We start from the raw sequence: 16,213 nt of genomic DNA on the forward strand, positions 1-16,213 counted from the left end.
CCTGAATACCCATTTAGTACCTATCACATTTTTATCTACCAGTTTGGGTACTAGGGTCCATGTATTGTTCTTCTCAATTTGGTCAAGCTCCTCTTCCATAGCTTTGATCCAGTGATCATCTCCAAAGGCTTCCTTAGCAGTTCTAGGCTCAATGTGGAGATCATGTAAGAATTGTCTCTAATTCTTGTTCTGGTTAACACTCTAGCATATTTATCTCCAATAATCTGGTCAGGATTATGATTGAGTCTCACATACCTTGGAATAACATGATCATTATCTTCAAGTTCTACTTCCTCACTATCATTATCTTCTTCTTCAGAATCTACCTATTCTGATTGAACTAGTACTACAACATTCACTTCACCAACTTCTAGCTTCACTGGTTCTGGTTCCAAAATCAAAATGTAAGGTTAATCTTCCTTCTTCTCCTCATGGATTTCTCCTATAACTTCAAGACACTCATCCACTTGGACATCAACAGTTTCAATGATTCTCTTTGTTTGGTTGTTATAACCTTTGTAGGCTTTTACTCTTGGTGGAGTAACCAAGAAATATGCCTTCATCACTCTTAGTATCAAACTTACCAACATAATCACCTCTCTTGATAAAACATTTATTGTCAAAAATCTTAAAATAACTGACATTAAGTGATTTTCCATACCAGTATTCATAAGGAGTTTTATCCTTACCTCTCTTTACCAATATTTGGTTCATAGTGTAGATAGTTGTGCTGACAACTTCTCTCCAAAAAGAATTCGCTACACCTCCATGTATTAGCATCATTCTAGAAACTTCAACAACTAACTGACTATTCCTCTCTGCAATACCATTCTACTATGGTATCCTAGGTGTAGAAAGTTTCCTCTTAATTCCATTGTCTTCATAATATCTAGTGAATTCCTTAGAAGTAAATTCACCTCCTTGCTCAGTCCTCAAACACTTTATCTTCTTACCACTTTCTTTTTCAGCTAAGGCCCTGGATGCCTTAAACTTACTAAAGGCTTATGATTTGTCCTTCAAGAATGTGACCTACATCATTCTTGAGCAATCATCAGTGAAGATCATAAAATATCTACCACCTTGAATATTTTTAGTCCTTATTGGTACACAAAGGTCTGTATGAACCAAATCTAACAAATTCTCTACTGAGAAATATTTTCTCTTAAAATTTGAGGATGTCATCTTCCCTAATTGACATTCCTTACACAGAGCATTCACTAGTTTGTCCAACTAATGAAAACCTCTTACTGATTTGGACTTACTGACTTTGACAATGTTATCAAAATTTATGACAAAATCTTTGATGAGCCAACTATCTTCTATTTTAGCAATTAAATAGTTGTTGACTTTAGGATTTAGGTGAAACAAGTTGCTTTTTGTTTTCTTGTTGGTTGCAATCAGTTTACCTTTTCTCCCATAGATTTTGCACAGTCAATTCTTGAATTTCAATGGATAATCTTTGTCATTGAGTTGAGCTACACTCAAAAGATTGTGCTTTAATCCTTCAACCCAATAGACATCATTTGCACTACTCTTTCCATTAAGAGAAATGGTTCCCTTGCCTTTTACCATGCAGGATGAGTCATTTCCAAATCTCACAAGTCCTCCATCAAATTGTTTCAAAGTAAGAAATTTACTTCGGTCATCGGTCATGTGGTGTAATCAACCATTATATATGATTCAATCATCAAAACTATCCATGCAAGAAACTAATGCCTTCTGATAAGATGTCTCCTCTTTAATGGAAACAAAGACAATGTCTTCATTATCATCTCCCTCAGATTCCTCATCAGTGATATGACCATCAACTACAATGAGGCAATCTCTTTTGCCTTTTCCTTTTTACTTCTTGTACTTCTCACATTTATGCTCACTGTCACCATTAGGATAGTTAGCAGCAATATGTCCAATTTTGTTACATGCAAAATACTTCAAAGGTAATTTACCTTTGTACTTACCGGTACCACTGGGTAACTGCTTGGCCAGCAATGCTTCAAGATCGATCAGACTATCTTCATCATCAACTTCTCTGCTGGATCTAGACTCATAACTGTGACTAACATCTTTGTTTTTCCTAACAAGTGGATTAGAGACTCAAGCTCTAAATGTAGCTTCTAATTTTTGAGCACCACTATCATAACCATTTAACTCAAATGCAGTAAGTTTTCCAATGATTGAGTCAAGAGTTACCTTTTTTTTATCAATAGACTTTAGCTCTTGAATGGTTGCAACTCAAATAGCGTAGACCGGTAGAAGGGTTCTGAGCACCTTACTAACCACTATGGTATCCTCAACTTTACCACAAGCACTCTTGATCTCTCCAACTATCTCCTTCATCCTCTGTCCATACTATTGAATATTCACACCTTTAGCCATCTTCATGTCATCAAATTTACGTCTCAGAATTTTTTCTTTAGCAATCTTCACATGCTCATCATCACTATAGATCTCCTCAAGTTTCTTCCACATATCATAAGCAAGCTGTAGACCATGAACATCTACATACTCTGAATCAGATAAATAACTGATAATGGCCTCTAATTCTTTAGTGTTCTTGTGTTGCTCTTTCTTTTGATCATCAGACAAAGGTCCACTAGGTGCAGTATATGGTGAAACAACATGTTTCTAGTATTGACTTCCTAGAATTTTGATATATATTTTCATCCTAACACTCCATATTTTGTAGTTTTCCCTATTAAAATTCAGACCCTCTTTCTTCAACATGTTCTTCTAAATCTTTACCTCAAGCTGTTAGGCTTAGACACTAGAGGACCTGAAATGCTCTCATACCAAATGATGATATGATGAATCAATAAGGATCTCGACAACAACTGAGAGGGGGGTAAATCAATAGATAGAAAACTAACTAAACTTTCACCAAACTCAAAAACAATCTCACAAGTCAATCACTGAACTAATTGGTTCAAACACTAAGCCATAAACTTCAATAGCACTGATAGTTTTACCACTAGACTAGCATACCAAAATAATAATATAATAGATCTGAAACTCTCAAATCTTTTAACCAAAACATCAAAATACTTTACTAACAATAGTAAAAGCACATTTTAGATTTATGTCAATCATCTTATCATAACTAAGTGGATTTAACAGTTAAGCAAATTAACCATAGCAAACATAACTATAAAAACCATTCACCACTTGACACAATGATTTTTGACATGGAAACCCAAATGGGAAAAACCACGATGGGGATGAATACCCACAAGTATTCTGAACTCTTCTGAATTTTGCCCTGTTAGGAACCAAGCCTGTTAAAGCATTATAAAATGTCTTGTTAGGAACGAATCCTATTAGGGACCACCTGGTTAAGGGATTGACTATAATGCCCTGTTAGAAGCAATACCCTGTTAGGAGTAACCTCGATAGAGGATTTGAAATTGAAGCTAATGGAGCACCTAGTTAGAGGATTTAGATAGCACTAAGCCTGTTAAATCTTACATGGTTAAGGGATTTAAGTGTTGTAATTATTAGAGAACAACAGGGGTTTGTTGGTCTGGTAAATAGCACTACTATGCTTGACGAGATCCTTTCATGCTCCTATCTTCCTTCACACATACTGTAGATACACCTTCTGGTTGAACAACCAATCACATTGACACTTAACCAAAATTGCTAATATAACAAAATAACTCATCAACCTTATATGCAAAACAACATGTCGGTAACACATCACAAATCAAAGATCTCATAGAGATTACAAACAAATTGGTTCAAGTATGATCGTTAGATCACACAACAATCATTGCACATTATTCAAGACAACCTTGACTACTTCTTGATCATTGCTTCATTGAATCCCATAACTCATCACACGGTTTCCTCTTCATGCAATGTATTCGCTCATCCCCAAGATAAAACCGTTATCTCTACACGCCAAAAACCACTTGAAACTTATCATATACAACATGCATACGTGGCATAATTATTATTGATCACCATTTTGATCATAAATCAATACAACCGATTCACCAAGATCCATCAGTTAGGATTTGGCATATCAACAAGTAGGGTTACTGGTTGATCTCACTGCTTCTAAAGTAATATCGATTTCCTTCACTTGCTCAACTACCGGTTGCAAAAAGACATCATAACAACATCATTACCGGTTACAATTGACATCAATGTAATCTTCATTCAAATACCAGCACCTTTTCATTTTTCCAATGAGAGATGCCATCATTCAAGAAGCTTTCCCCTCAGGATCCACCTAAATATTCTTTACAGGGTCCAGATCTTTTGTCTCCTCCTTCCTTTTCTTATCACTCGGTCCTTGTGTGGTTTCTACTTGCAAATCCTTAGATCCTTCACTGCCAATGACATTCTCATTGTTCATTTTTTTTTAATATCTCATTCTCCCGCCTAAACGCTTGCTTTTCCCACTCCATTCCTCTAAACCAACTTTTATGTTATTTAGTCTAATTTATTTATCTTAAAACTAATCTAATTAATGTAAAATTTCAATATGGGAGAAAATGAAAAAAAACAAATAACAAATAACAAAAATTATTCAAGTGTGTGTGTACATACTTGTGATCCTACCAATATTTTTTCATCTAGGCATGAAAACTATTACATCCCTCTTTTTCATTAGTAAATTTTGATGTGCTTTGATGCAATGTTTAATGTGTTGTTAATATGGGAGTTAAGGATTCATGGTTTCATTTGATAAATGTTATCGATTGAGCAATTATATGAAATAATGTTCTAATATTGATAAGCTTAATGTGAGTAAGTTTTTGACTAACTATATTTGTTTGACCAAGAGGATGTAGGAACCTTAACAACCTTTGAGAAAGGCTTGAGAGAGTATCATCTAGTAGATTATGTAAACATATAAATTTTCAAACTACCATCTAATTTGTATGAAGCTAGTAAGTAAATGACATGTCTTGGGTCGTGCTTGCCTAGTGTAGTAGTGTCAAGGTCTATGTTTCCATTTTTTCAGGCCTAGATAGATAATTGAACCATTACGGTTTTCTTCTTTAATGTGAACTACTAATGTCAGCATAAGATTTGATTTAACAAATTTCAAGATAAGAATTGAACCAGACAAGTCAATGCTGGTCTTTTTCTTTAATTAATTAACAATACAATACATACACAATTATGCATATATGTAAATAATGAGTGTGTTTGTGTACATGCACAATATAATTATGCAGGCACGTGTGTGTGTGTGTGTGTGTGTGTGTGTGTGTGTATTCATATAAATATATATTTAATTTTTTTATTTTTGTTATGTCAATTTAAAATCATTACAATAATTATATCAGCTAATGAAGCCAATATATATATATATATATATATATATATATATATATATATATATATATATATATATATCTTTGTGTGTGTGTGTGTGCGCGCATATTTATACATATATATGTACATACATACACACACACACACACACATTTATTTATACATATACATATACATAGTGGTGGGAGGCAAGAGAGAACGCCCTACTATTATAAAGGGGCTCTGTTGAAGTTGAGTATGTACATATATATGTATATATGTATGTATGTATATATATATGCATATATATACATATAATTACATATATATATACATATACATATATATATATACATATACATATACATATGTATACATATGTATGTACATACCTATATACACACATATATATACATATATACATATATACATATATATATATATGTGTGTGTGTGTGTGTGTGTGTGTGTGTGTGTATGTATGTATATGTATATATATATGTGTGTGTGTGTGTGTGTGTGTGTGTGTGTGTGTGTGTGTGTGTGTGTGTATGTATATGTATATATGTATATGTATGTATGTATGTATGTATGCATATATGTGTATATATATATGTATGTATATGTATATATGTATATATATATGTATGTATATGTATATATATATATATATATACAGTATACATATATATATATGTGTATATGTATATATGTGTGTATATGTATATATATATGTATGTATATGTATATATGTATATACATATATACATATACATACATATATATATACATATACACACATATATACATATACATACATATATGTATGTATGTATGTATGTATGTATATATATATATACACGTGGAAAAAGCTAGTAAAAATGGATTAGTAAAGAGCCATAGGAAAAATATCTTTTTTATTGATTCTCAAGAATTATAGAGTTACAACAATCTTCAAAAACTATACATCAAAACATGACTTCGAGCTACATAAAACAACTAAGTTTCAAAGTTCTAATTTAAGATAACTTACAAAATATAGTAAGTATGATTCACACAATTACATGTAAAACACAAGTTGAAATTACTATTTATTGTAAGTCTCCTAACAAAAATTTATATTTATAGTAAGTCTCAAAAAATTATGAGAATCCATGATGAATCAACCACATCTAGATGAGAATTCAAGATGACTCAACCACTGCTAGATGAGAACCCAATTTGGACTTCACATTCTAACAAAAAATATGTTTGAATGGTGTAAAAGTGGTTACAACTACAACTATCATTGATTTTTCAAGCATGTAACTCAAGTTTTTTGTCTCGAGTAGAATTTTTTTCCTGATAAAATGAATGGTGTTCTTATTGAATGCTTTATCTTTTTCTTTTGAAAACTATTTTCACAACCAAAGGAAAAGGTGGATAGTTTTTCTTTTTTAAGTTTTTGTAGTTTCCTTAAAACAAGAAATATAAGTAAGTTTATATGCAAATCTGAAATTATTTATTTATTCAAGTTCTCTTTACATAGTGAATATACACTATGTTCTTGCTCCTATTTTGGATAGACCAAAATAAGAATTTGGTCCTTTGAGTTTGCAATCAAGACCTCTCAAAATAATAGAAATAAGTATTTTAAGCTTAGAATGCAACTGTAAACCTGTATCATAGGGGTGAAGTTTGACATTAACAATAATTCTCTATGCTTTCTTAAGAAAGTTATTCCATATAACCCAATGCACGTTTACCAATTTGAAATAAGTCGAGGAAGATATGAAATAGTATCCTATAGCTAAGTTTATTCTTCGCATGCATCAACTAGAATGTTAAAGGAATGGATAGAAAGATAAGGAATTATTATTTGTGTCTTATTGTTTCTTGAGAAAAGTCTTTTGAGGAAGAGATGAACTAAAACTAAACAATTCTATAATGTGAAACAATGCCCGTGCATTATTGTCAAGAGATCGAAAGGCCACTACTATGTTAGATAGTTCAAATAACTAGAAGACAACTAAGAGGGGGGCCATGAATCAGTTGTCTTGGATTACCAGAACATTTAGCAATTAAAACTTTATTATCGGAACCCAAAATATTAATACCGAAATGCTTAAACCAAATAGTAGAATATCAGTTAAACTAATTAAGCATAAACAATAATCAGAGAATAAATACCATCCACATGACACCAAAATTTATACATGAAAAACTCAGTAAAGGGAAAAACAAAAGTTGGAAGCCTACCCACAATCAGATATACTTCTGCAGTAAGTATGTGAATTACAATTGAGGGGCTTGCACATGCAGGAAGGCCAATATCCTACAGTGCACTTTTCATCACAAAAGGAGTCTCACTAACTACATAGAAATCCAGACTACAAACTGAAGAAGTGATTGAACTGCAAAGATAGCATCTCCTATGCCTGAGTAGAGTTTTAGTTAAGCTCTACACTAGAGGACTAAATCCTCTTACATAAACCCAATTTGATCTCCAATGATTGACTAAATCCTCTACCTAAATGATATTACATTATTCAAACATTGCATATCCATATCTCATTACCATATTATGATCTACAATGAGATCTTACAAAATATGTACAAACCCTCAACCATAAACAATCAGGTCAGCCACCAGTCAATAAATTAATTACATAATTACAAAACATGTTAGCCTTAGACAAAAAAATAATATCCAACACATAATACATCCTAGAAACACATCAAGAAGTCTGATCCACATGTTATATTAAGCCGATACATAACCTAGATCATTCAGGACCCAATATAGGTCCACACACTAAAGAAATGATCTCCATCCACTAAGTCTCGAACATGATCACCAACAACATCCTGAAACCATACTAGAAGCTGCACCAACACCACTTATGCAATTCATCAAAGATCTTCAAGAAAAGCTCTGTCGGTGAAACCCTCACTAGAACCGCATCCAAGCTTCCAAGTAAACAAGATAGCATCCGATCACCAGACCAAAACCATCTTACTGAATATGAACATGAGTATCATGAACAAGCCAATTGCATAACCAAACCATACCCAAGCCTACCAAATCATGCTAGATCCAAACCAACCGGAAACCACTCATCCTAGCGGAACCAGAAGGGTGTCGGTAGAGCATCAAAACAACTGGTGTTGACATCAATGACAAAACATCAATGCAATACAATCAATTCCTCCAATTGGCCAACAATCTCCCCGTTTGGCATTGATGGCAACACTAAATTTGAAAAACATCTAAGTACCAAGAAATGCCAAACAAGTCTCCCCCAATGGAAAATAACCAACAATCTCCCACATATAGATATAGCAATGAAGTTCTGAAACAAATACCAAACTCCCCCTATGATTGATATATCTATAAAGCTCTGAATTACACATATCTCTCCCCCTAATATATACAACTTCTAAAGTTTTTCTTTTTCACATCAATATCTCTCCCTCTTTGACATCAATGTTAGAAATATGACAAAAATATCAAAATAAAAAACATAAAACATTGAATTACAAAGCTAACTGTAATACCCTAAAAATGGTCATCTAAACCATGGGCCCCTAATCTCGACAACATCACCAAGGTCCTAACCAAAGGCAATTAAATAAATCTTGAGCACATAATTAATTCTTTAATCATCAAATGTCACATGGCAAAATCAATCACTCAATATTAATTAAATATTTATTTAATTAATAAATCATTCCAAGTAAATAATTTTAAACAATTATCTTATTTATTTTAATTGAATATCCTAGCATATTTAATTAAATAAATCAATTTGTCATTAAAATCATCAAAAAGAGGAATTAATTTGAAAAATAAATAAAAATTGCCATAAATCTTCAAAAAAGGAAACAAATCAAGAAAGAGGAATTGGAAATTATGAGCATGAATCTTAAAAAATGGAAATAAATCAAAAAATGAATTAATTAACCAAAAATTGAGAAAAGAAATCAATCAGAGATAATCTTGAAAAAACAAATTAAAAATTGATGGATAATCTCAAAGAAAACAATTAAATCTCAAAATTGAATGAAATAGAGAATAAATCAGTTTTTTCTGATTTTAATCTTAAATTTAGTTTAATTTCCTTTAAAACTGATAAAAGAATCCAATCACATCAATTTACCTAGATTGTGCTTCCTCTTGGAAAATCTTGACCGCTCATCATCATTTGATCTTAGCCATTGGTTTCTTTCTGAATTTTGTTTAAATTCAGGCTCATCTCTCATTCAAAAAAAAGGCTAGAGAATATATCGTTATTATACTATTTTTGCTTTAGATTCATTGATATATTGCATATTAATTATTTCATATTGATTAAATCATTTAGCTTAATATGCTTAAATCTTGTTAAATCAATATTGCATCCATCTAGCTAATATCATGCTCATATAGATTAAATCCTTCATCTTGGTGTAGTCTAGTCACTGGTATTGCTAATAATCTGAGAGCAATCTTATACTTGCATCTTTTAGAAGGCAATGGGTTGATTTGCTATGGTTTTCATATTCATATTTATATCTATCTAACCATGCATGTAATGACTTGATTGAAGTGTTGTGCTTGCAGATATAGACCACTTTTCACACACACTAACTACTCCCCCTGAGAAGTAGCATCCCCACATCAGTGCCAAAATGAATAGTATATTTGATAATGCATATTGGACTGATGCCAAACCGCATCAATCAAGTCTCTACCGGAGGGGCAAAAACTCCCAATCTGTCTTTGAAATACTCAAATGATTTCTCAGGTAAAGTTTTAGTGAAAATATCTATAATCTTCTCTTTAGTGTTCACATAAACCAATCTACCTTAATTTTCTTCCACCTTTTCCTTCAAAAAATTGTACTTGATAGATATGTACTTTATCTTAGAATGAAATACCAAATTGTTTGATATATCAATAGTAGCAGAGTTATCACACTGAATAACTACTAGTTCATTACAACCACCTTTATATCCTTCAACATTTGCTTCATAACTAGGATAGTCATATTCATATTCAACAAAGTACAGTACTATCAAAACTGTCATAACTAGGATAGTCATAAAAAATATAGAGTGTATAACTAGTAAGAACAATAACTAGTAAGAACAATGGTTTATACATTCAACTGTTATAACTAGGATAGTCATAAAAAATGGAAATTCTTGTTAGATTATTTTAATTTATAGTTTGCATGCTAGAATTTTCTTTTGATAATTATTTTTTATGTTATTTTCGCAACTAATTTTGGGCTTTTAATTTTTTCAGAATGCTTGTCAAAGAATCTATCAATCAAACATACGCCTGCCAAAGAATCAAGAAGAAAATGACTACTGACATATTGGTTTTGCAGGTTGCCTAAGGAGAATCAAATAAACATTGTGTATTCATTTAGTATTTTCTTAGGCACTTAAATTACTATCTGGTTAAAGAAAAAATCTATCTTTCGTGTTTTTAGAAAAATCTAAGAGGTAGGAGAGTATGCTCTTGTCTTTTATAGACAAACATAAATCTAGACCCTCAAAGATTTTTTCTAAGTTTTGAGATTTGTGTACCTTTAGCGGGCCTGTCACAGTGGGAAAAAGTAATCACCCTATGAGAACAACCCAAGTGAGTACAGCTGGACCTATGCATTCCAACTCACTATAATAAATAGGCCTCTGGTGATTAAAGTCTCAGAGGATGGGATTATTTGAGTTTTCTCTTTGAGATCTCTCATATCGAGCATTTTGTAGGGCCTCGTAGTCTCAATCATATTTATGTGACTACAACTTGTTTCGGTACCTTGTCGGGCTATAGGCCTCAATCATGCTTGCGTGACTTCAAGGGGTAATTTCAAATGGAATTCTTGACTAATAACTATAAGATAGAAGCTACCCAATTCACCTCTGAAAGGTTGATAATCTTTGTGCAAGAGAGATAGTAACTCTCCCAAGACACTTGTCATATCGTGCCCCCATTAGCGTTTGGAGTTGGCTAATATGGCGCTGAGAATCCATTGCATGAGAATCAGCGGTCATATTCTGATTAGCTATTGGGTGTGTACCTAAGTCAGCAAGCAAAGGTTTTCTTCTCTAAGCCAACTTCCATAGGGGTAGTGTTGGTGTAAATAATTATTCATCATGGATATTATTACACTTACTTAAGTTTACTTAGGAAATGCATTTCATAATAGTTTACTTAAGGTATTGTGTATTTTGGAGTTTTCTATTGTAGGTTATTATTGAAGTTTGATGGGTCAAATCTAAGATTACCATTGGATTGAGGAGGTCCAAGAAAGTTAGTTTTGCCTTTTGTTTCATCCAAATTGGACTTCGGAGGCCAAATCTAGAGGCATTTGAAGTTTGATGCTGTAGCAGAAATTTTCCAGAAATTATAATTTTGCAAGCAATTTTCAAATAGTGATATCTCACTCATTCGGACTCGTGTTTACGAGCAATTTTTTTGTTTTGGGGTAGAATTTTGTGATCTGTACAGTGGTGCAGAAGTTTTCTGATTTTCATATACAGGTTTTTCAGAAATCGCAAAATCCCGATTTTTACAACTTTGGAGGCTTCGTTTGGGCTCATATGGACTCCTTTTCAGGTGCCATTTTTTTTGAAAGTGTATATTTTTTCATCTACTTTCATAATCTACTATTTGTTTGCAGTAATTTTAAGTAGAAATTGTACTTTCATTATTTGGCTATTTTTGGCATATTTGGTACTTGCATTTTGCTTGGATCTCAGTTTAGATCACTAGCAGTATTTGGTGAAGTCTCTTAGATCTCATTTTGAGAAGTTGTAAGTGGCCTATTGTACATGCACTACATATAAAGTGCCAAAATCATCATTTTTGGGGGGTAATTTGATTGAGTTAATTTGGGGGGGTGTCTCTTGTGCTTTTGTGCTCTTGTGTTCCTTCCTTTTTGCTGCTATGGGTTCTTCTAAGTTTCCTCTCTTAACTCCTCATAATTATGCTACTTGGAAAATTGATGCATGGAGTAAACTTATGGAAAAATGACTAACTCATTACATTGATGGAACTATTGTTTCTCCCACTAATCCTAAGGTTGATCCGGTTGGTCACTTGGATTGGATCACTAAAAATGTCATGGCAATTGGTACCTTAAGAAAGTGTGTATCAAAGGATCTCATTTTTCATATTGAGAAGTGTACTCTAATCAAGGATGCTTGGAAAAAGTTTCAAGACTTGTATGGTCAAGTTGATGAGATTAGGGGATATCAAATTGATAGTGATCTCACCATGTTGGATCCTAAGAAATTTGATACTATACAAGATTATGTCACCAAGGCAAATGAGTTGAGGGAACAACTCAAAGATTGTGGCATTGATAAGAAGGATACTCAATTGATCTTCAACTTGATAGGCAAGCTTCCACAAGAATATGCAGCATTTGTTTCTAGTTTCCAAACCCATAGGATGACAATGGGTTCAAGCTACACAATGCCTACTTTTGATGCTTTCAATGAAATGTTGATGATGGAACAAACTAAGTTGATAAGCATGGGCATTCTTAAGGCTTCTAAGTCTCAAGCATTAGTGGCAAATCAAGGGAACAAAGGAAATCAAGGAAAGGACAACTCAAACAAGAAGAAATGGCAATCAAAGCCTAAGGACAAAGCATCATCCTCTCCACAACAAGGAGAAACATCCTCTTCCAAGAGGGATAATTCACCAAATATGGAGAGACCTAATTGTGCCTATTGTAAAAATTTTGGTCATGAGGAGCATCATTGCCATTCTAAGAAGATTGATGAGCTCACACATATCATCAAAAAGCATAACATTGATTTGCCTAATGTCTACAAGAAGGATGATTCATCAACTTCCACTCCCTCACATTCAAAAGGAAAAGGGCAAGCATTCATGGCTTCTACAAGTGGGAAGACTCACTCTTTTTGGGACAAGAAAAGGAAAAGCTCTATGTGCTAATATCAGTCATGATTCAAAGAGATGGCTTCTAGATTCAGGGGCTTCTCATCATATGGTATCTTCACAATCTATGTTCTCTACATTTGAGCCTTGCACCATGCCATAGATTTTGATGGGAAATCATACATGGATGTGATTGGGAAAGGATCTATTGACATTGGGGATAACTCCTTCAATAATGTGTTGTGTGTACCCTACTTGACAAACAATCTCCTTTCTATCTATCAAATCACACATGGCGCAACTAAGAGAGTTGTGGAGTTCACACCTAAGTCAGTTTTCATTAGAGACTTGGAGACTAGAGCTATCATTTTGACTGGGTTGTTGATCATGCATCTCGGTTATACTCCTTTTCAAATTTTGTTGATGATGATGATTTCACATTTGATGATTCTACACATGATGATCACACTTCTTGTGATGGTTCAGATTTTGAGGAGAACTTTGGGCACTTGAACATGGGGATTCTCACATGTGAACCCCTTCTTGAGTCTTGTATTTCATCTCCTTGTATTGATATCACATCACCTATTGCACCTGATGATGCGGATAGTGCGACAGTTTTGCCTTAATGTGATTCAGTGTAGCAGGATATTCATTGTCTTCCAGCTTCAGATTCATGGGATGATTACTTGACAGACATTGCAGGTTTATTTATGGAATCCTACATTGAAGATTTGGGAGACATCATTGATGACATTCATGTTCTCTTTGATGAAGGTGATTCTTCTTCGATTGTTGTGAGGGAACACTCTGACCCTCTTGTTCATTCTCTACATGATCATTCTTTCGAGGTTGACATGATTGTGGATACTTATGTACAACAGTTGGAGGAGGTCTCTTTATTTTTTGAGGAGACATGTGAGTCTTTGGGACATGTTCTACATCCATCTCCACTAGATCTTGGAGTGCCTTTTTCAGTAGTGTGGCACAGTTTACCACCTTTGGAGGGGGTATCTTTCAACATCGACATGGGGACACTTGAGCAGTTTTCAGAGATTCCTTTCATCATAAGTTTTCTTCATACATCTTCCCTTCATGATTGGGGAGACTTCATGGATACACCTTTGGTTTTGTTTCTTCCTAAGGGGAGGAATGTTGTTCGATGCTCATGGAGCAGTTTCTTCATACATCGAGCTTCTATCATTGGTGTAGATTCCACATTGAGGGGGCGCTTCCTAGTCTCTCTTCTTCTTCTTCTCTCATATGGGGGGGACTTTTTCCTCACATGGGGTTTTGTTCGTCACATTCTTCTATGAGAGTTCTCTTGTATAGCTTTCATCTCTCTTTTGGGGGAGGGTTTTTTCCCATTGGGTTTTTCTCTCTTTCCCCACTTTGTGAGAGATTTCATTGCAATGGTTTGCATGCATTTGCATTTGTACATGGGTACCTAACATGGCCTAGTAGCTAGGACCCATCTTGCATTGCTTAGTTGCATTGTAGACTTAAGTGCATTCCCCTAAGTTGGACTTAAGCGGGGGTGTTGGTGTAAATAATTATTCATCATGGATATTATTACACTTACTTAAGTTTACTTAGGAAATGCATTTCATAATAGTTTGGGTATGAGACACTTGGGTGTTTGTGCCACATTGGGATAGTGTGTGTGGGAGAATTTCCACCTTTTATGGTGTGATCTTGTTGTTACACTCCACATTCAGTGGGTGATGCACCTCATGTGGACTATTATATTATTTCTCCTACCTACCCTTGTTTCGTACTGAGCCACATGTCATGTTTGTGTGCTCACATATCCATATAGCCTTGCCTATATAAGTAGGCTTATATTAATTGTATGTAATGCTTAATGATCCAGTTGATCATATTTTTCATCTTGATAGAATACAGTTTATTTCTATCATCTATTTTGTTCTCTCTTATTTGTGCTTTCCATTGCCTCTTGATCTTAGCAGTTAGCATGCTGTGATTAAATTATTATATATCTTGCCTGTTTTCTGTGTTTTCATCCCTGAAACTAAAAATTAAATACTGAAACTAGAGAAAAAAAATGAAACAATATCAAACAATTCAGTGATAAACTCTATCTATTTCCAAACTGGTCTCTGTCAATCATCGAAACATCAATCCTTATCAAAAAATGGTAGTCGTTAGTCATTGAAACTTTGTCTGTCAAAATCTCGTCTCTGTCCAATCCTCTGTCATATGAATTCTTGATCTTGTCAGTCAAAATAGTAAAAATTGTCTAAAATAGTCTATAGCGAGCATAAACTTGGTCATCATCCTCTTGAGCATAAACAACCTTGATAGTGTACCCCTATCATTGCATTGCATGATTTTTTTTATCATCTCTAAGCTAGTTCAAACAAACATCTTTATCAAACCTAAGTTAACTTAGATAACATATTACATAGGATAGATCATTCCTGAAACCAGACCATATCTTAGTTACTTCACTCAATGACTACGGTAAACGAACTACTAGCTACAATTTGATCTTGACTTCTGCAACACATCTCACTCTTGGTCCTGTCGGTTAAAAATGTTTGTTCAAAACAAAATCTCTTCTAATTTTTTTGACAAAAGTAAGAATCTCATGGATACCTTAGCTCCAATTCCCATGGCTACCTATGCTCAAATGCTTCAAGATATAAAGGAATAAATATATGACATGGAAATCCAACAAAATAAATCAATGACTCCATTTGAAAAAAAAATGTATGATATCAAGTGTGAGAAACTTCAAGAAGTGCTAAAATGATTATCTGATTTGACAAGTAAATACCAACAAATAATTGATAATCAAAAGCCAAATCTCAAACAAGCTCATGAGACACCTTCACCAAGACAAAAAGACATCTATTCCCTAGATAGATAATTTACACCTTTGGGGCAATCTATTGAGTCATCTTTGGAAGAGCTACTTAAGAACAATCTTATCATATTGCCTAAAAAAACCACATGGGGATGCGCAGTTTTGAGTAGTTATTGTGTATATCATAAGCATAACAAACATAAGACTTCAATGTGTATGGAATTAAAACATAAGATTCAA

This window comes from Cryptomeria japonica, chromosome 10 (genome assembly GCF_030272615.1).
Source record: "Cryptomeria japonica chromosome 10, Sugi_1.0, whole genome shotgun sequence".
Classification (NCBI taxonomy): domain Eukaryota; kingdom Viridiplantae; phylum Streptophyta; class Pinopsida; order Cupressales; family Cupressaceae; genus Cryptomeria; species Cryptomeria japonica.